Genomic DNA, 23,203 nt, shown 5'->3' with positions numbered 1-23,203 from the left:
TCAGACATGTATCTAAAACAAAGACAACATTTTCTCTGACAAAGTAGAGCTAAAATGGCAAAAAGTATTTACCTCTCAAAGACAGTGATGTTAAGAATTCTGCAGATCTTTAAATTAACATGCGAGCGTAGATCTAAACCCTGTGTATCGCTTTATTGCAAGCCAATATTTTTTTTTAATTTTGAAATTACTATGAAACGCAGAGCAGTGAAATTTCGTACACTGGAAGACAAAACAAAATGCCTTATTTCCTTGGTTTTTATGGAATTTGAACAATTATTTTGAAAATTACGCTAATTTTTCTATTTTTTGGTAATTTTAAGTATGTATCACTTCATTGCAGGTCTTCTAAAATGCCTAAAAAGGGTCGTTTGACAGCTAGTGAAGAGGAACGTGTTCTTACAGGGCTTGCAGAAGGTTTATCTCTCATAGATCTAGCCAAGGAGTTTGGAAGAAATCTAAGAATATTTTCATTCGTTGAAAATCCAAATATAAAAAAAGGAAGGACAAAAACACAAGAAAGTCAGTTTCTCTTTGTGATGTTAGAAAATTTCACCGTCAACTTATCAAGCAACCAGGCAGCAAGAAGACTGCTGTATCTGACAAGGTAGGAATGCCTTTCTTGTCCAGAAAGACATGCTGCAATGTCTTAAATGAAATTGCAAGAAGCATTAAGCCCATAGCAAGGCCTGTTTTAAACCAAACTCATAAGGAAAAACGTTTGGCTTGAACTCAGAAATACATGAAAACCAGCTTTGAAAATGTTCTTTTCACCGATGAGGCCTGAGCAAATTTTAATTAACCAGATGGGTGGACCAAAGTTTGGAGTCCTCTTGGATTCCCTACCCCTCATCGATTTCGTCATCAACAGGGAGGTGGAGGTGACAAGTTTTGGGCTGAGATGAACTAGTTGAACATTTCGAATGCCAGAAGGTGTTAAACTGACAAGCCAGTCTTATATTTCATTTTTAAATGATCATTTGTCACCATGGCTTGATGACCTTCCATTGGCTTATTAGTGCAAATTGATTTTTATGCACAACAATGCGCCATCCCACTCAGCCAAGGCAACAAATTCTAGTCATTAGTGGAGAAAATTTAATGACATGGCCACCGTGTTCTACAGATATAAATCACATTGAGCAGCTCTGATCAATAATAAAGATGAAAGTTTATGAAGGAGGTATTTAATTTTCGTTGAAGGATGAACTTTGGAAGAAGATTTTGAAAGTTTCCTATAGCATCACATCATCTCAAATCCTCCAATTGAGATCATCAGTTGACAAAAGTTTATTCAAAGTGATTTTCAAGCATATATTTCCTTAAACAAAATAACGTGAAATTCGTTCTTGTTTTTGGTTAATATTGTTACTGAATATGTTCTTTATTTTATATAAATAGAAATGTGAAATTAGAATATTGCTTTATAACCAAAAATATACATTTTTAGACACTTGCAATAAAGTGATACACACTTAAAATTATGAGAAAATAGAAAAATTAGTATAACTTTCAAAATATCTGTAAAAATTCCACGAAAATCTGGGAGGCACCGTGTTATGCACTTCCAATGTACCAAAGTTCACTTCTCTGCATATCATAGCAATTTTAAAATTTAAAAACTATTGACCTGCAATAAAGCGATACACAATGTTTATATATATATATATATATATATATATATATATATATATATATATATATATATATAGAGAGAGAGAGAGAGAGAGAGAGAGAGAGAGAGAGAGAGAGAAAGAGAGAAAGATACATATACGCGGTGCCTTCAATAAGTTTCCATTTTTATTGATAGTACACACAGGAAATTCTACTCCCCTCGAAGTGATTTCTTCCGGCTGCAATGAACTTGTTGTACCGTTGCAACAATTTCTGGAAAGCCCTATGGAAGTCCACCTGTGTGAGCATGTCAATGCCATTCGTCCGAGCATCTTTCATCTTCTCAATTTTCTAAGATTTTTCTTCAACTTAGGAAATAACCAAATGTCACAGGAAGCGAGGTCTGGACTATAGGCAAGCTGAGTAACTGTCTTGCTGCCAATCTTAGTCAAATAGCCTGTAACAAGGATAGAGATGTGGACTTGTGCATTTACACAAATTTTCTGCATCTTCATTTCCTCATACATAATTGTGGGTACAGTTGCTACACTGACATCACACTGTGCACTTATTGTCTCTATAGACATGAAACGGTCCTTATTTATGAAATTCTTTATTTGGCCAATCAACTCCGGTGTTCTGACTTCCTTACTGCTCCCACATCTCTCATCATCTTTCACAGACTCCCTGCCTTCCTTGAAACTCGTATGCCACTCAAAAGCTGATGCTCGATTCATGCAAGATGGTCCATTTCCAAAAGCAGTCTATATCATTCCATACGTTTTTGGCATTTTTTTCCAAGTTTAAAGCATAATTTTATTGCATATCGTTCTTCTAAAATCTCCTCACGTCCAGATTACAGTTTTGAAATTCATCAGCTGTAGCAATCAGGCTTTAGTAAGCTGTATTACAATTCCTACTGTAGTTGTTTATTTGAACTTGAAATCATAAAAATTGGTCAGTCATCTCATAAGATATATAGCAATAACATACTGCATTTTTAAGAGTCTATGACAATTTCAAATGCCTGTACAAAAAAGTCTGGAAACTTATTTAAGGAACCTTGCATATGTTCATGTCCCAGTGTGTGTGTGTGTGTGTGTGTGGGTGTGTGTGTGTGTGTGTGTGTGTGTGTGTGTGTGTGTGTGTGTGAGGGGGTATAAACCTTTCTAAGTTGATCATTCTGGTAAAGAAAATCTTAAGCTGCTGAAAATACTTAATATAAGTATTCCGCTTATGCTGATAAGTCACTTTGTTTTATCAAAACGTTTTATGATTTCCATTACATCTTGCATGAAAACACACTTGTCTATTAATTCAAAGGAACTGTGATACAGCACAACAGTTTATCTGTGGATGACTATATAAAATTAAATAAAGTATTTAAAACTCTTAGAAATTCTCATATATAGTTCTCCGTACAAATGATTTTACTATCTTTTAGAGAAAAGGAAAAGCTCAATATCTTTACACATGATAAAATAGAGCTTAATAATTGAATATAAAGTGAAATTAAAATCAAATTTTAGAAATTGGAACCATTCTATGATAATTGTGTCTACCAGTGTTATCTGCTGAAAAATGTCTCTGGTTGATCTTACAAATTGCTTAATTTTAACATCTTAAAGAAAATAAAAGAGAAAATATTTAAAACATTTCATTTCGCAATACTCTTCTGTTTATTTTCTTTAAGACCTAAAATACATTTTTGAATTTATTAATGTGCGAATTATTACTGTCAATTTATCGAGTGCTGCTACAATAGAAATATTTTTTTTTTGTGATGTGTAATCTTTCTCGGGTGGATTTTCTATTTTAATGTAAATAATAATGAAGTTTAATAATGATTGGAGTTTCTGAATAATAAGTAAATGAACATCAGTCAAATATTAAAAAAATATTATGTAATTTTGCAGATATTGTTTTTTTTTTTTTCATGAAACTTCCTATTTTCATGGGAGACAACTTTTGTATTTCTTAGCCTATCTATAAGATTTATGATCACAATGTATCAATCGACATGAAAATGTAATAAGCATTCCTTTGCCGTTGTTTTGTCATCCTAATGAATTTGTCGTCTATTTTTTAATAGTTAGCAACCTCTTATCTAATATGGATTGTGTATGCTATTTGGAGGTTCGTGATATTTGTATGTCATTCATTATATCATACAAGTAGGGTTGTTGCATTAAATATTTTATTCTGTTGAGCTGTTGGTCGCGCGATATTGGAGGGTTTATTAAGCCTTTGCTCATTTCTTGTAGATCTGACTGGTTTGTCAATGATTATCTTTGTCTGATTTTTGTCTTTCTGTATTGATCAGAGTTTAATATCCAGGATTTTGCTTCTTTAATCTTTGATAAGGCTGGGAATTTCACACAAGAGAATGGTTAAATTCATGAGGTTTGTTTTCTAATTGTACATTGTCACCAGCTGTTAAATAGCGTAGTATGGTTGCAAAAAAGGAAACAAATCAGCATAAACGTTTTCGGTGAGACAACAAAAAGAAGAAACGATTGATTTTAAAAGGATTGTATTATATTAAAAATTACACAGAACAAAGGGTCTCCTTTGTTGACTGGAAAGACGTTAGTAAGCCTATCAAAGGGAAAGTGAAAATTGCTTATGGACAAGGGATATCAAGAAGTGGTCGGCAGTGTGGATTGAGTTGCGGAAGGGTTTGTGATGAGATATTCCAAATGAGTGCCCCAAAAACTGTGTATTAGGATCACTGTTACAAAATGTTGATGATCACAAAAGAGCTCTAAATGTTAAGAAACAAAATCAGATAAACCACTCTACAATTTTTGTTGATCCTATTTCTTTGAGATAATTTCCATCGTTTGTTTGTTAATTCAATTTTATCTAGTTATTTAATTAAGAATTGTAGAGGCCTCTGCACAAATAGATTTAAAAAAAAATTTTTACTGGTCGTTTTTCTATTAGATAGAATGATATTCATGTATAGTCTGAATCAGAAAGAGATCTGAAGTGTTGCAAGACTTAATAAGAAGTTATTTAAAACAAATGCAAAAAAAAAAATAATAAAACACATCAATGCAAATGAAGTTTAGATTTGCAACAAATATGAGGAATTGCCACTGTTAAACTAATAAAAGAAAAACAGCAAAAATTACCGCCATTATTGACAGCACATCCTTTAAAAATAGATTACTTTATTCATTAAGTGTGACATTTTCGATTGTACAATAAATGTCTGCGCTGTTACAAACTGTATTTACATTTAAAAGGTTATTCCCGTTTGTTCACATTAAATAATGAAGTCTATTGTATGTTATGTTTCTTCATCCTTGACATTTATGGGTTTCAAATTTTCTTTTTTTTTTTCCTTTATTGATTTCACTTGTTTGCCTTGTAATAAGCTTCCTTCTCGACTCAATCTCTACATATGCAGAGGTGTTTAGAGTAACAGTCTACAAGCAGTAACGTTTTAATACTTTTAATCTTTTTGTTGCATTTTGTAAACAATATATTATCATATCATTTTATTAATGCCATTTCTGATTTCATGCCATAAAATACAACTTTGGCTCTCAACGTGTATTCTGATCTAACTATAATTTGGCCTGTTCATTCTAAGTCTACTGTTCTTGCTTAATCTAAAGAATTAACTGTTTTTAGAAGCTCTGTTAATATATTCTCTGAAGGAGTCAATCTTTACATACACCAGAGTCGATCTCTATAAGTTTCTCTACTAGAAGCAGACACGTTTTCTATCTAAAATACTCTACATGAAAGCATGCACGCGATCGATTCAGTTCAAGTTGTAAATCAATTTATGTAATAGATTTTGTCAATATGCTTCTCTAATTTCCTTAAATCATTCACATTTCATATGCGTATGACTCACAGTAAGGTATTATTCTTTAAAAATCTTTGTAATGGTTAGGGTTGGGTTTCATTCGACCTTTGTTTGGACTATTTTCTAAAAAGGTTTAAACCAATCTAAAGTCGAAAGCATCTCTAAAAACGCCATACACTGACACATTTAGATAAATATTAGTGTGGTGCAAAAACAATATCGTTTTCTCTCCTATGTTACTTTTATATATGATTTCTGAATTAATTCATTGATATATTAGCCATGTTATATATCGTTTTGAAGTGCGTTGTTTTACTCTATCGAATCGTGTTATTCGTTACCGTTCTCAATCTTTTCATTCATTTTTTCTGCAGGCTTTTCTACACTCCTTCTGTGCAACTAAATACGACCCATTTCTCGAGCAAATTGTGACATGTGATGAGAAGTGAATCCTCTACGACAACCGGTGACGTTCGACACAGTGGTTGGATGCTGGAGAATCTCAACAACACTTCCCAAAGCCGAAATTGCACCAAAAAAGTTTATGGTGAGTGTTTGGTGGTTTGTGGCCGATCTCATCCATAACAGCTTCTTAAATCCAGGTGAAACGATTACGACGGAGAAGTACTAACATGGAAAGAGTAGATATCCTTTGTGTGTAGGAAGCTGACCTACTTTCAACCTAGGAGTAGTTAGATATGTTATTTTGTGTTTTGTTTATATTTTGGATATTATGTTAGTTTTATTTATAAAACCTTTTCTAATATGAATATATATGTTTTATTTTATTTCATTTCATAAAGGATATCTACCTTTCCCATACACACAAGGATATCTACCTTTCCCATAAAAACACACAAAGGGAAAGGGTGAACCTGATGTCAACTGTACCTTTGCCCTGCAAGTGCCCGACCATTGGCTGATTAGGATGGATGCGGTTACAACTAAGAAGCTAATTGGCTAACTAGAAAAGTCAATACTATGAGTTTACATCACAACTACAACGTTTCGCACAAGCCTGACGAATTCTCACGAGAATACTGTGTAGCTTAAAATGTCATATATATTTTCATAACTTACTATACGGCATAATCTCATTGGCACACTGGTTCTCGCCAGATCACTGAAGTTAAGCAACAATAAACCTGGCCAGTACCAGATTGGTGACCATTTGCAAAGGTTGGACACTGTTTGTACTGTGTAGAGACGTAGAAATTTTTAGGTTGATAGCTTGAGGTACGTTTAATTCACTGGAAGAGATGTATCTCCAGTTTTCGTTAAAGCATGCATCTAGGAGAAAGAAAACTCTGATGTAAAACCTGAGGTCTACTGTCTGCTCTATCTTGTGGTAGCCATTGCACTAACAAAGATTAACAGTTGTATCAAAAAGTGCAGTTGGTTCTGCACAAAGTCTTCACAATTATAAACAGATTTCTGAGCAATTTAAGTTGTTGTGGTGGAGCTCATATGTCGACATCAATGGAAGGGTTTATCATACACACACACACTGGTAGCGATTTTGCCATTTCAGAACTCATCAGCATTGCTAAATATAGTGCATCATTTAAAAATCAAATGCCACATCACTTCAAATCAATACCAGCAATATTGGGTATCTTATCTGAGCTAAAAGGCCTACAACAGCTCGCAAAACCTGCTGCTCCAACATCCAAATCCAAACTACCCCAGTCTCTGAAAATCAACTTTTTTATTCAAAATCTGAGAAGATCACAAACATATAAAGAGAAGTAGCAGCCATTTTTTTTCTTTTCCTTTCTTTTTGCTTGCCATCAAACACTACAGGCTGCATAAAAATAGGTTTTCAAATCACAAGGATCTCATACTTTATTTTATCGCCTTCTATAAAACTAGTCGATCTGAGTGATAAGGATTTTTTTTTTTTTTACACAGTGATCACCACTTATCAAGGCCCGGAAGCCATTCAGGGATAAGGGTTATTGTAAGTACAGTACGTTAGTGTGGAGATTTGATGAAGTGTTTACTTAAGGGGGCGGTTCATTAGGAATTTGTTAACGTTGGACTTGAACACATCCAAGTTGTAGTCCAGTGGGAAGCAGGCAGACGGAACAGAGTTCCACAGGCGTGCAGTTCTAAGAAAGAAGCTTTGTTCATGGAATCCGTGTTTTGATTTAGGCACAGATATAGAGTGGGGAAATTTTTCACAGTGGATTCAGCTAGACGGGTGTTTTTCGTGAAAGATTGGCAAGGGGGGGGACCAGAGATTGGAGTTCAGACGAGCACCTGCCATGGAAATAACGATAAAACAAGGATAGGCTCGCAACGTCTCTTTTGTGGGAGAGAGGTTGCAGGGTAGAGAAAAGGGCATCCCCCACTAAGCCACGAAGTCTATTTTGTACTCTGTCAAGGCAGGATAGGCTGTTTTTAGCAGCTCCTGCCCAGATATGGCAACAGTATTCCATCCATCCTCTAGTCTCTCTTCTGCTCTCTGACTTTTTATTAAAGTCTATGGATTGGCCTACTGACATTTGGATATGAATGGACTACCATATATATCCCACAGATGTTAACATTTTGATGTTAGGATCCCTGAATATTATCAGACAACAGTTGGCAATTTTTCTGAGCATTAAATTCTGTCATGCATCTGACATTCTCAGGAAATTCTTCTATATCATTATGTAAACAAAAGATCTAGTGGTGTCTTTTGCCAAGTAAAACAATAAAACAAAAATATTTATGATAATGTAGATTATGTCTCTATGCTTTGAAGGGTTTTATTGTTTCCTTCTCAAATGCACTTGTTGTAGACATGATAGATATTTTGTTTAAGAGTAGTTATGCAAGGATTATACTAGTAGAGAAAGGCATATTTTATGCCATGTAAGAAAAAGATGAAATGTTATTTTAAATATTTTCAGGGTTTCGAAAAAGTACGTTACTCCATCGCTGTTACCATGTCACAATTGAGAATAAGGAAACAGTTCGACTCTATTGAAATACTCTTTATTCAAAAGACAAGTAAACAATTGTAAATTAAGAGAAAAGATGAGTCTGTATATCAGCATGAAGGGACAGAAATGGAAGTCCAGTCAGTACAGTTACAAGAAAAAAAAAAAACTTTTAATAAACTAGTGTAATTGTATTACTTTTCTTATTATTCTTTATAAACAGTTGAAGCTGTAAAGTTTGCAAAGGTTCATCTATATTCTATATACATAAATGTTGTAGACCCATGCTAGGGGCCACAAATGAAAGAAACCACAAGTAGTGTAAAGTGTATAAAATATAATATGTATTTATCATAAAGAATACAGGAGCCACTAAAGTGGTATGAGAGGAACGTGTTCGTAGCATGCGGTTAAACATGGTATGAATGTTTCCATTTAGTTTCTGAAACCAGTGGTATTCATAGGACTGGTTGATTTCACTTACTTCTCAAATAGGGGTGATTTGTACCCGACAACAATAAATGAAAATTATATAAGTCAAAAATAATTTATGAAATCTAAGTATTTCTTTTCTATATTGTATCTATTACTTTCCTGTTTGATAAAATAAAATTATTTTGTAATGTGAAATTGATTAAAAAAGTGAAACACCTCGATACAGATAAAAATTCATAGAAATATCTAATAATGTAATTAAAAAATCCAATTCTGAAAAAGGCAAACATTCACAGCAAAATAGTCACGAGCCATGTTTTTCTGAACGTTTGAAAAAACAAATGCTTTTTTAAGCTAGACAACTAGAATCTAAACTTGCCGGAAAGTCAAAAATCATTTTACATTATATTTATCTTATAAACAAAACCCTAGTCTAAAATCACAGCAAATTACAATATTTAGAATGTTAAAGATTTCAGTAATAGGTGAAGAAGGTATTATAGATGTTAACATCTAGTGAATTTGATATGCAAAATGCTGATTGAAAGAAAAGGATCTCGACTGAAATAAGCAACCTCAACATACAAAAGTGGAATTCATGTAGACTAAAATCAAAAAGCTTTTCCACAAATTTAGATCCGATAAGCGAGTAGCTGACGAGCAAAAAAAAAAAAAAACTGCATCTTCCTACGTATGTCTTTCCCTTAGATTCCAATTTCACATGAAAAGTATAAATATTTGTCCGCCTTAGCCACATTTTTGAATCGTCAATCTAATATAATATGGATTTGGTGAAATTCGCTTTGCACGATTCTTACAGCAAAATTCACAAAAACTCTACCCCTTTTACTCCCAAAAGGTAAGTCTTCAACATAAGTAAAATTACTCTGCCCTGTCTGTTATGTCTGTAGTAGTAAAGGGGCGGTGGCTTTCCCAATATGGGCAAGGTTGGCATGAACCCGAAAATGTTTTTATGTAAAGAAAAAATAGTCAAGATTGTCAAATAATTATTGTTATTGTCTCTGCAGATGAACCATTTCACAAGGCAATCAATGACACTAGTCAGGTGATGTGAACATAATATGATTTGGCTCATTCAAACCAATGTCTTCATCTTATAAGTTTGACGTGTTGGTGATCATATTATTTTCATATCTCGTGTAAGTTGTTTATTCTCTGTATCATCCTATTTAGTGCTTTCGGTGATCCTATTATTTTCGATTCTAGTTTGTATTGTACTTATTATTGCTGTTTCTTTGTTCCTCTCCATTTCTGAAGATCGAAAGGTTTATTCCTCGATCACTATTTACTTGCTCCCCCACCCACATGCACAAGAACAGTGTTAGACACAAGGTCAGTTTTTAATATTTTATTATACATGCCTCAATCTAGAAGGATTTACCTTCACTAACTAAGGAGAGAAATGGGATATTGTATTGAGATTATATTGAAATGAGATATTATACCAGATGCTACACTTAGCTCCTAGCCAAAACGATAAGGAAAAGACAACTCTTGAAGTGAGCTAGACAGAAGGCTCAAATTCATAAAAACAACAATTAGATAAAGCAAACGTTTTGCAAAGTCAAGAATCGTTGGTTCAGACGGAATGTTCTTACACAGCAAACTACCTGGAGAGTGGGCCAATAGCTTACAATAAAGTCGATTAGTAAAATGAACCTTTGCTGGTATAAAGTGACAACAATGAGTTAATAAAATACAAGAAATAATATTTTAAACAAATATAAGAATGTGGTGATCATAAATTAAATTCACATCTTGTGGTTGTCAGTCAACCAGCTAAAACCAAACTTCTTACTGTCACGTCGATAGTCATTCTTAACAGATGATGTCAAAGGCTCGTTCTGCCATCTTAAAACTATAACTTTAAATGGCTTCACGTGGTGGTGAACAAAAGAACTCATCTCGTCTCTTGTTCTTTAATTATTTTGCCAAATTGACTTTCATAATTTCTAAAATGAGCATGTGCAATCGGATTTTGATTGATCGAAAAGTGGTGCTCGAGTTTTGTTTATTTTTATTTAAAATTTTGTGGGTTAAGGTTAAATCCTATATGATAGTATCCATTCTTTGACTTTTAACATTGAGGAAAGCGTCTAGATTGGGTCCTGATGAAATGACAGATACAATAAACCCTGCAGGTCAATATTTTTTTAAATTTTGAAATTGCTATGAAACGCAGAGAAGTAAAATTTGCTGCAAAGGAAGAGCATAAAAAGCTGCCTATTCAAAGTAATTTTGAAGCATGGGAGTTATGGTGATAAATAAATATTTCCTTAAACAAAATAATGTGAAATTCGTTCTTGTTTTTGGTTCATATTGTTACTGGATATGTTCTTTATTTCATATAAATAGAAATATGAAGTTAGAATATTATTTTATTACCGAAAATATCAATTTTTAGACACTTGTAATAAAGTGATACACACTTAAAATTACCAGAAAATAGAAAAAGTAGCATAATTTTTAAAAAAATTGTTTAAATTCCACAAAAACCAGGGAAGTAAGGCACCGTGTTATGCTCTTCCAGTGTAGCAAATCTCACGTCTCTGCATTTCATAGCAATTTTAAAATTTAAAAAAAAAAACTAGACTACCCGTGACCCGTTGGGTCAGTATGTTATATTAGCTATGGCATTCATGTATGAGCGTAACACTTGTGACGTAAAGAAAATAGTTTTTTTTTTTTTTGACATAACAGAAACATTTCTATGAAAGTATATTAAAATGAAAAATCACGGACGGATCACTCAAACATGAAAAAAATCCTCCCTATTCGTGTAAAGCTACCTATTTTTCCGATTAATCGCTCAAAAATCGAAAATTAAACATGATTTTCCTACGAATCGAACGCCGACGAAAGTCATTTAGCAGCAAAAACGCACATGAACCTACCGATGAGAAATATAAGAATGAAAAACGCATATTGAAATCCTTCAACCACGTTATAGAAACTTAAAATCTAAAAAGAAATAATTAATAAAACCTGAAGCAAAAAAATAAAACCGAAATAAATAAAATAAAATAAAACTAATATTGAAACAGATTAGTAAATGTGTCAACAAATTCACCGTTCTCACACAACTATTTTGTATCTAAAAATGTAAACAAAAAATAAAAAAGAAGGAAGGAAGGACATGGACGGATAGAGTAGTAGTAGTAGTAGTAGTAGTAGTAGTAGTAGTAGTAGTAGTAGTAGTAGTAGTCTTGGCTTTACTACAATTGTTCTTATGTTTGTCAACGGGTTAAAGTTGTTTAGTTGTAGGAAAATAGCGACAGTATAGTTGTAATAAAGAATAGTTGCAAAACACCCCCACTCTTCCCATGTTAAATAATAATTTCGAAATGATAACGTTAATATTTCAGTGCGCAGGTCAAAATCTGCAAAAGAGGCGATTTGTGTTTATTTGTTTACGTTGTTATGGGTTAATATTTATGCGCGCATGCGCAACCGGATGTAGTAAACCGGAAAGTTGGTTACATCACTCGTTACAAGATCATTTGAGTTTTATAATTATATAGATTGACCAGCAATAAAGCGATACACAGCGTTTAGAATCTTGTTTAAATTATTCTGTGTCGGTTAGGGTTAGCGACATACCGTAAACAGAGAGAACTCTTTAAAAAAACCTAATATATATGATCTATTACATATATGTGATGTCTGTTTGTTGTTCTGTCTCTGTCTGTCTGTCTCATTCTCTCCTTCTCTCTCTCTTTCTCTCTCTCACACACACTCTCTCATAAAAACATACACATGAACACACACGCACACTGACTATATAGCCGAGGATGCAAATCAAATAATTTTAAGTTAAGATTCTTAATTAATCCTTTAAAGATCAATGTTAGCCCGCTTATCTGCCCTTAACTTTTGTCACTTCTTGCAATAGTCTCCTACCAATGAAACATTCCTTTTAACACAACAACTTGTTCGGCTTATCAATTCAAAGCATTTTAGAATTTTTTTACAGCCGTGTAAGAAATAACAGTGACAGTGCATATTGTTCTTACTCTTCGAATCTCGATTTGACAAACGCAGTTTCATTTAACCAATCAAAATAAAAGAGATATTCATCTCTAAATGGTTTCCTATCAATAAAATATCATTTTAGCTCCTTGTTCGACATCGAACAGTTACTTCCACCACAGTACAAGAAAAATGAGATTACAAAAACGGATCAGAAATTCGGATAAATAATAACATTTCTACCAGGCTTGTATAGACATAAAAATAGAATAGCACATGTTCACTCGTTAATCCACAAAGTAAGAAAATGTTTCCTCATATTTTCTTCTCTTAAACATTCGCCATGACAGCTTGTTAGATATTTCCGCCACTTTCCAAGTTGATGCAGTTCGAACCTTGTTATGACAATGAAATGATCCTTACACCAATCCAAGCTTTATTTTAAAGGTTTTAAGCATGAAATAGACAACATCAAACTTAATTATCTTCGCCTTCGACAAGAAATAAGCATCTACTTTTTGATGGATGAAGCACGGACTTACGTTAATTATTTTCAATAATATAAATACGCCCACGGTGGAATTTTCGTGTGGCCAAACACAGGCTGCTATCATGAAACGAGTCGCCATCGATCTTTTTAGATTCGACATGTACTTGAAATCAACCCAGAAATCCTTAATTAAGGAATGGGAGAAATTTGATTGTCGCCACAATGTTAGGCAGTGCAGAGACGAAGGAATTCACCTGTAAACAAATTGTAGCTATTCGCGTTCTGTTAAAATAAATGAGTGCACACATGGTTCGTTCGGAAATCGATAAAAAGTTTACAGAGTGCAGATACTGTGGCAGAAACCAGTCCTCAGGAGAATGCCCGGCGAGAGGAAAAGGATGTGTTATACGTAATAAATAGAACACTTTCTTTGTTTAAAGAGGGAAATAAAAAAGCAAAGAGATAAAGAAAGTATTCGTGATTTTTTTTTTTTTTTTTTTGTAAATTTGGAAGTTATTGAAAGATAAACAGAACTTCGTGTAATGACAAAGAAACACAAGACAATGCTTCCTTTTAGTATGACCATTTTTCCCTTTTTCAACCAGATTAGTCAATATCCGAAGTGTTATTGTCATAGACAAGTGTTCATAAAATTTCTGGATTGTATCAGGAAAATTTGGAAAATTCTTCGATCAAATATTGAGATAACGGTTTGCTTTTGCCTATAAAATTGTTTATCTGTGACAAGTTTGCAACATTGATGCTGTGTGCTGTGCTTACCAGAAAATTGATGGACACTTAAAAAATATATGTAAATATAATGCCATGTGTTTATTGTTGAGTATCGACGTATAATAGAGTTAACGAAAATCGCAGAGGCTTGGATACAAAAATAAATTGACAGGATTCAAAATCTCGGATACTCTAGGCTGCCATATCAAAAAGCGAAATAATTAATATCACATTTTTGGACACATACGCATCCACAAACTGCCACACCCATTCCGGTATGTCGTCTACTCAACTTATTGTATATCAGTTACCCTTCTGCTGTGTATTATTTACGATGTATTTTCCCGTTTTATGTAAGCGACATTATTGCTTATGCAACATGTGGCGTACTTGTTTTTGTTTTTTTGTTTTTTTTGTTGCATCTTATTCTTCTGGCCAAACGTTATTGCCACCTACAAAATGTAATATTCTGTTTAACTCATCTCCACTGGGAGTAGCAAGGTAATTCTGATGACAGATTTTTAACATTCTTCACTGTCCGATTTTCCAAAAGGAACACGAGTGCACATTTTTGTTGCACCTTTCTCTTCCTTATTCTCTGATCATCTATAACCGAGACATAATACACAATAAAGGAAGAAAAGGTACATTAAATGACTGAGTGAGTCTGCAATTAATATATAAAAATATAATAAAAATTATAAATAAGTCTATAAAGTCTATTTCTTTTATGCGCTTAACAATGTCGTCAATCAACAGGTTTTAGGAACATTATGCACACACACACACACACACACACACACACACACACACACACACACACACACATATATATATTATTCTTCAATTGAAATTCATTTTGGAGATGAGAATTATATATATTAATTTATTTTTATTTCGGACTATTATTCTCATCTTTATTTGTTGTTGTTTTCATCTTTATTGGTTGTTGTTCTTCACGACGTTTCGGCCAACTATTCCTCATAAAAAAAAAAATCATATACATCAGATACTTCTCTCATAAACAGAATATTTTATTATCCACCCATGCCAATAATAAAATAATTTGCAATTCCAATATCACATCACAAACTATAAAGCAAACATGAAAAACAACAAAAAAATTCCAAAACAAATCCATATCTAATGCATGTATATACGCACGCACACACACACACACACCACACACACACACACACACGCACATATATATATATATATATATGTATATATATATATATATATATCAGAGAGGCAGTAGCACTCTCTATATAGGGATGGCCCGTACACGCCTATATACGCCTACAAAACAAAACTATCCAAATCTCAACTAAAATCAACTTATAAGTTTCAAAAAGCACATATTCTTACAGAGAAGCGTCTTACGAATCCAGCGAGTGTCAGAATGTCGGTTAAAATGTCAAAAGAGAGCAAAAAAAAAAGGGTACAAAAATGGCCAATTGTTCTTCTTTCTTTTTTGTTCTTCTTCTTTCTTCTTTCTTTTGAGACGATGTATCTCGGTGTACGAACGGTCTCTGACAATAGTTCAAGCATCAATCGACTGCTCTTTACACGGAGAAGTGCAGTGACCCATCGCTTTTTAGCTAACTCCATAATTAAATAAGATTACGTGTAATAACAAGTTTTAAACACTATATACCCAATGTAGACAGACCACTTCGAACACGGAACTTCTCTCAAAAGGGACAGCTCCAAATAATATACCGGATGCTCACAGACGTTCCAGTTTGCCAGTGGCCTATATTTCTTGGACGCTGAATATTTGAGGTGAACGTTAAGGTGTTTTTCTTTAAACAGTAACCCACCAGCGTTAATGAAACCACGAAATCTTTATCTCAGTTGATCAAAATTGTTATAAGAGTAATCTATCAGCAAGTACGACGTCAAAAAACAATGTTATAAAAACAAATAATTCTTCAGATTTTGGACTGTAAAATATGTACAAAATGTCAATGCTGTGACCAGGATTCGAACCTAGGTTAGCACGGCCACAACGTGGTGTCCTAACCTCTAGAGGATCACGGCTAACACTGACGTCTGTCGCTCTTGGCAGAAAGACACATGACTACTGTCAAACTATTGAAAAATAAGGAGGAAACTTGAAATTCTCACGCATGCACAAAAATACACTATAGCAACCATTGTTAAATGCAGCTGAATCTCTTCGCTCGCTAAGAAAAGTAGATCAGACCAGTTCTTCTAAGAACTCACCAAACGCCAAAGGAAATAAGTTAAATTAACCGCAAAAGAAACTGCAAGAAAGTCATCTTCTAAGAACTCACTGGAAGCTGACCAAAAAGAATCAAAATCCAAGCCCTAGCCACAAAAACAACTAGATATTGTGGCTACTATACACAATCTACTAATAAAAATAAGTAAGTTTTCTAAAATAAACTACAATAAATTACCCAAGTAACCTCACACTGTCACTGATTAGGACTCCATATAAAGATAACAACTACACTATTGCTGTATATACCGTTCCACACTTTAACTATTGGTGACGGGGCAGTATCTCAATTCTACGAGAGTTGTCTTGCTATAAGATAAGTGATATTATAGTAAGATACACATAAGTGTTATATGTTTACATTTAATAAAAAATGCCAAAGTCAGCACGTAGTAAAAAAGCTCAGAGAAATATAGACTATGAAAAAAAACAAAGTCAAGGTATTATCTGAGCAAAAAGAATACTATCAGAAAAATGCTGAAATAATAAAAATTAAGTATCATGCAAATCCTGAGGCAAAGAAGGCTGCCTCTCGTGCTGACTCAAAAGCACGGTATAACACGGATCCCGAGGGGGAAAAACTGCCTCACGTGCTTTTTATAACAAAGAACCAGAAAAAAAGAAGGCTGCCTCACGTGCTGACTCAAAAGCACGGTATAACAGGGATTCTGAAGAGAAAAAAGCTGCCTCACGTGCTCTTTATAACAAAGAACCAGAAGAAAAGAACGCTGCCTCACGTGCTGACTCAAAAGCACGGTATAACAGGGATTCCGAGGGGAAAAAAGCTGCCTCACGTGCTCTTTATAACAAAGAACCAGAAAAAAAGCAGGCTGCCTCACGTGCTGACTCAAAAGCACGGTATAGCAGGGATTCCGAGGGAAAAAAGCTGCCTCACGTACTCTTTATAACAAAGAACCAGAAAAAAAGAAGGCTGCCTCACGTGCTGACTCAAAAGCACGGTATAACAGGGATTCCGAGGGGAAAAAAGCTGACTCAGGTGCTCTTTATAACAAAGAACCAGAAAAAAAGAAGGCTGCCTCACGTGCTGACTCAAAAGCACGGTATAACAGGGATCCCAAGGGGGAAAAAGCTGCCTCATGCACAAACTATTATAAATATAAACATCAAAAACTGCCAAATCTTTGCCAAAACGCCAAAGAATGAACCAAGAAAAATTTAATAGTGAAGGTATGAACATTTTAGAACTTTATAATACTCTAACTGTTTTATCAGAGAGGCGGTAGCACTCTCTATATAATATAGAACCGATGGAGGACCAAGAGGCAACTCCTAAGGCCCAAAACCCAAAGACCTAAAACCCAGCAGGAAGCGACCTGCTACTAATGGAGGCGGCAATGAGCCACCTCCTAAAAAAGACAATACTATCATGAATGTAAGTTTAAAAATAAGACTGTACGTAAAAATACTAATTAACAAGAATAAAAAAGCATTGGAAATGCAAAAGGATATGCGGATGGTATGCCAAAAAGTATACAAACAAGATAGCGATGAATGGCTAGGCACATGGAAATAGAATTGCATCCAAAGTATAGCCCTATAGCTTTTTACAACCGTAATGATGGCACGGAATGAAGATTGGAGAAAAGCTATAGGGCTATACTTTGGATGCAATTCTATTTCCATGTGCCTAGCCATTCATAGCTATCTTGTTTGTATACTTTTTGGCATACCATCCCTATATCCTTTTGCATTTCCAATGCTTTTTTATTCTTGTATATATATAGTCCATGCCATAATTGTCATCAAATATATGTTGGTGAAACTCAACAAGGACTAGGGAAAATTCTCATCTAAATGCATATAGCAAATGCCTAAATGTATTATTCTCGCATTCATTATAGTATGGCCATTTTTTAAACTTTAAACAATCGAAACTCATTAAATTCATTTTAAATAAATGTCAGCAAAATTTCTTGATTCAGCACTTATTACAATCTCAAACACAATTGAACAGCGTAACGGTTTCTACAATTTATCGCTTTTCATCAGTAAACTTATATTAAAAGAATAGAATTAAAATTTAGATACAGGTTAACTAACTCACACCACAATAATAAGCCAATAATAAAATAAAAAATTAATCAATCAATAAAGACACAAACATTCATTTCATGTGAGCATTAAACATTTTAAATTCTAAAGATTATATTAATTCCAAAAAGAAATCGAAACAGCATCACATCTTTTTCAATGCTGACGGCTATATGCCGTTCAAAAAAAAGATAAATACCTTTCACTTCATACCATAAATACTATACACACTTTGAATGCTAAGGGCTATTTTTTTTCGGAAATAGAACAAAAACATCCATTCCACATTAAAAAAAAACAAAATATATTGTCAAATATTGTGCAGGTGGTTTATTGCCTCCAATTAATCATCCCGAGAAAGTCTTGAAATGAAGAAGAAACTGTGAGGAACATATACTTTTGGTTTGTTTATTTTTCATATCTCCACTATGTTGGAATATTATTTGCATAACTTTCATAATTTATATATATACTAGCAGGGGTTACCCGGCGTTGCACGGGAGATCCGTCCACAACCTCGGAGAAGTTAAAATATAAATATATTGTATACACTATTTAACTCCTATTGTTCCCTTTCTGATGTATCTGTTCATTTAAACCTAAAATAATAAAATTGGTCCGTCATCTCACAAGATTTACAGTAATAATATACTGAAATTTCAAAGTTTGAATAAGTATAAAAGCCTGTAAGAAAAAGTCTGGAAATTTATTTAGCAAACTTATATCTGCTTTGCTATATCTATAGTGTGTACACATATTTAACATATACTGAGTTGCAAGTTATCACAGCAAATTTCATGCACATATTTTTCTATTAATATCCTGAAATATTGTTTATCCACAATATATGTGCAATCAAACATAATAATGAATAAAAAACCAAAGTATTGACATATTTCAAATAGAAATTTTATTTATTTATTTCAAGTTCTTTCAATAATGGATAATTATTTCAAAACAAGATTTGATATATATCGTAAAAAAACGATCCGCACCAAATGTTTCTGTACTTGATATCATCAAGTGGTGCGGCGCACCACTTGATGATATCAAGTACAGAAACATTTGTTCAAATATGATCTTTTGTAAATTAAAACAAAGCTATCATCTTATTAACACAACATTTTCTTGATAATATAAAACAATCCAAAATACAAAGTGTCACTACAGCGATTACATTAAGCGAACAAATTCATTGTCATGAATGATATAATTAGAAAAATAGAAACTGATTATCTTAAATGGAAGATGAAAATATATTCTTAAAGGGAAAGAATTATGATAACCGAAATGTTGTGGACAAAATTGCCATGATTACCAAGTATTTTATCTGTGGCAAAATATGAAAATTAGGTTATTGTAATGTCTCATTAGTGACTTGTTATCATCAAAATCCACCCCAAAGAATGTTCTTTCTTTACTTTGTTTATAAGGATTTACCAGAAAGTTGAAAGTAGTAATTGCGCTGAAAGCATGTCTAAGTACAAAGTTGAAACAATTATTAATTCATCTACACAACATAAACTGAAGTAAATCAAATTTGCAAAATAAAACTAAAATGTAGGTTAGGGTTAGAAAAAAAAAAGCAAAATGTGAAATTAAACTGTTTAGTTTGTATTGTGTAGATTGTTTAGTTACATTGTTAATGTTTGATAGCATCGAGAGTGTTCAGTGAAAATCTTAATTCATAACAAAAGTATCGAAATTTTATTGGATACACATTGATAAAAGTTACCTTTATTATAAAAAAAACACTCTCCGGATCCCCTGCACTATCCTAAAAAAGAATTAAAACACAAAAAAGGGAACTTTTATTCTTCAAAAAATGTGTACATTGTTATTGCAATTGTATTGTAAGAATCAGTGACTTATTTCTAATTTCATAAAAATCCCTAATTAGAAAGATATTTTTAGTAATAAAATATCTTTGAAACTTATCATGAAATCTTATACTCCTGTCAAAACACAGTCTCGATAGAGAATAATCAAAGGTCCAATTGGGATGTCATTTGCTATAAATACAAAAAATGAAAAATACACAATTCACTTTTTTATTCTTACATACAGACTTTATAATTAAAGAAAAAGTACTGAAAAAGTACATGTAAAAATAACAAAAGGAGAAACATGATTTTTAAGAAATAGGTAAGAACTTTCCCTGAAATCTTCCTATTGTTATGGTAAAATGTTGACCAGATAGGAATTATTCCTTTACAATGTCGTGGCTTGCTTCCTGTTAACCTATTTAAAAGTGAAAATGCCAAAAGTCTTTTAAAAAGTTAGGATAAAAATATGTAATAAATTACTTTAATTTCCATTAATTCAATGTGTGTATTGTAAGAAAAATCTTGGTCTGAAATAGGTTAGAAACTTACCATAAAATTTGCGTCGATTCTATGCAATTATTTTACTTAATGTCTGAAGAAAATGCATATTTATAAAACGGAAGGAACTGTACCACTTGATGATAGCAAGTCGGCACACAATGTTAGTGCAGAAATCAAGTATTTAAATAATAATCAAAAATTGTTATTCGATGAGGGTACACTAAAAGAAAAACAAACGTGTCTTTGAAACTTTGACCTCCTCAGCAAGGAACCAGAAAGGCTAGAAGATGGTGCGCAAGTGCTTAGTCTGCAGGTCTGAAAAGAGAATGACATCCTATGTTGAAAATGATAGAACAAGGTCCCGGACATGCTCCACGTTGCTACATGGTGAAGCTTCTCTGTGTAAAAAGTTAGCTAGGCACCTCTTTGTGGGCGGCTGGCTTCATGTTGCAGTGGCATTCATCAAGCGGAGAGCATTCAATATTACCACAAGGTGGGATGATGAAGTTCATGATGCTCTTTTTAACGCAATGCTCGAGGAGGTCCTTATCAGGGTGCGCGAGTAAGACCCAGCATGGAGCAGATGGTGCATCGATGGCCATGACCAGTGTGTGTGTTGATGCAAGCTCTCTTGCCACTGGCATGTTGCTAATCTATGATGGAGTTATGGTGGAGGATGGTTGCTGGCTACGACCAGAAAAGAACTTCCAGTATATAAACCTGCCAGAGCTCGATGCCGTCATCAAAGGGATAAACTTGACAATCCTGTGGAAATCGACAACCCTGCAACTGTTCACCGATTTTGCCTGTCCACAAGTGGATTTCAGATACCCTTACCAGGAGGGCTAGGATGCAAACCAAAGCCATGAGCGAGATGTTCATCCAATGGCAGCTTGACACAATTGTGAGGCTGGTACAAGAATATGTGCTGTCAATGGAGATGTCCCTGGTTAAATCCAGCCTGAACAAAGTAGATTGTTTGACAAAGGTACCCCAAAGATGGCTTGACATTACTAAGAGAGCCATTGAACCCATACAATTTACCTGCACTGTGTCCGTGAGCCCCATTCGATTTAATCGAATCAAAGAAGTTCACCAGAAAAGAGGGAACTCTGGGATCAAACAGACCTCATATTCGCTAATTTGGTTGATTCAGGAGTGCAGAAGGCAGACATGAGGAGAGTGGTCAAAAGCTGTGTGGCTTGCCAATCTATCTATCTAACAGAAACGGGATCATTGAGAAAAACCACAGGTCTGTCAAGACGATTGCAGCCAGAATGGGCTGCATGGTGTCTGAAGTAGTCTACCTGTACAACGTGACTCCAAAGGATGATCATCATCCTTCACAGTGCCAGCTGACGCATTGTACAGGTATCCTGTCAGGGTAAAAAGCATAGAGACCAACCCGTTACCTGATCTAGAAACAACCGGAGATAGGCTGAAGAAAGGGGATGTCGTCTGGATTAAAAACTGACATGGCAAATGTACAATGAGGTACAGAATCGGGCACATCACTGAGGTGATCAGCAGTGTGAGTCGACAGCTTGCCCCTCACATTAGGGACCTGCGGCTGGCAATGCAGTTGTAACCACCGCTGGACGGCACGAGTGAATCAAAGTCGGAGATCAGTGAGGCATCGCTCTGATTCACACCAGTTTTATCCAAAAGTGACTCAGACATCAGTAGCCTGACCAGCGGATGCAGTTTTGTTTTCGACCCACAGACCACAGACAAGAGCACAAGTGAAAATGAGGAATGCATCGTCCCTCCACTTCGAAGAAGCACCCAGTAAAGGTGACCACCACCTCTGTGCCATTGCTGTGATCATGAGATCAGAGAGGGTGGGGGAGGAGTTGGGAAAATAGAGAAGGCCTACCACAAAAACGTGCTCGTGTCTGTCTGTAGTCTGGGCTGAGATGGAAAAATGAAAGGTTCTAAGATGGCGACCATGGTCTTTTAATATCCATGGTCTCGAACAGTTCTCGAAAAATAGCCTCTCATACATGATTTTGAGGTGTGCCCGGACACCATAAAAGCAGCTTGCTGGGGGGAGTGGGCAAAAATGTTCAGACCTGTATAGAGTGAACATCGTCAGACTTTTCCGAACTTGTTTACATTGGACTTGAAGGCAATGATATTGTAGTCAGTCAAGAAACAAGCTAGCAGAACAGTGTTCCATAGGTGGGAGTGCTAAGAAAGAAGTGTTCAGACCTGTGCAGAGGGAACATCGTCATGCGACTCAGACTTTTCCGATTCACAATCTCAACAGAATAGGAAGATGCATGCAGGACAAGAAGATGGTATGGTTATCACATTGAAAGAATGTATGAGAGTTCTAGAGTTAGTAGATGTACCTATTTACTATGCCTCCCCACGGGACAGAGTTAGACACCAGGGTCGTTTTTTAACGTGGAGAAAACGTACAAAAATAAAAAAAATTGTCTCAGTCCTGAAGGACTGATCCTCCACCGAAAGAGAATAAGAAATGGAATTGCATCATCTGAAGAACAGAGCAGTGTAAACAGAAGTGTCAGTTAACCGGGAACTGATCGGAGGAAC

Source organism: Euprymna scolopes, chromosome 17 (genome assembly GCF_053919585.1).
Source record: "Euprymna scolopes isolate OS-2025 chromosome 17, ASM5391958v1, whole genome shotgun sequence".
NCBI lineage: Eukaryota > Metazoa > Mollusca > Cephalopoda > Sepiida > Sepiolidae > Euprymna > Euprymna scolopes.
Note: the sequence above shows the minus strand (reverse complement) of the source record.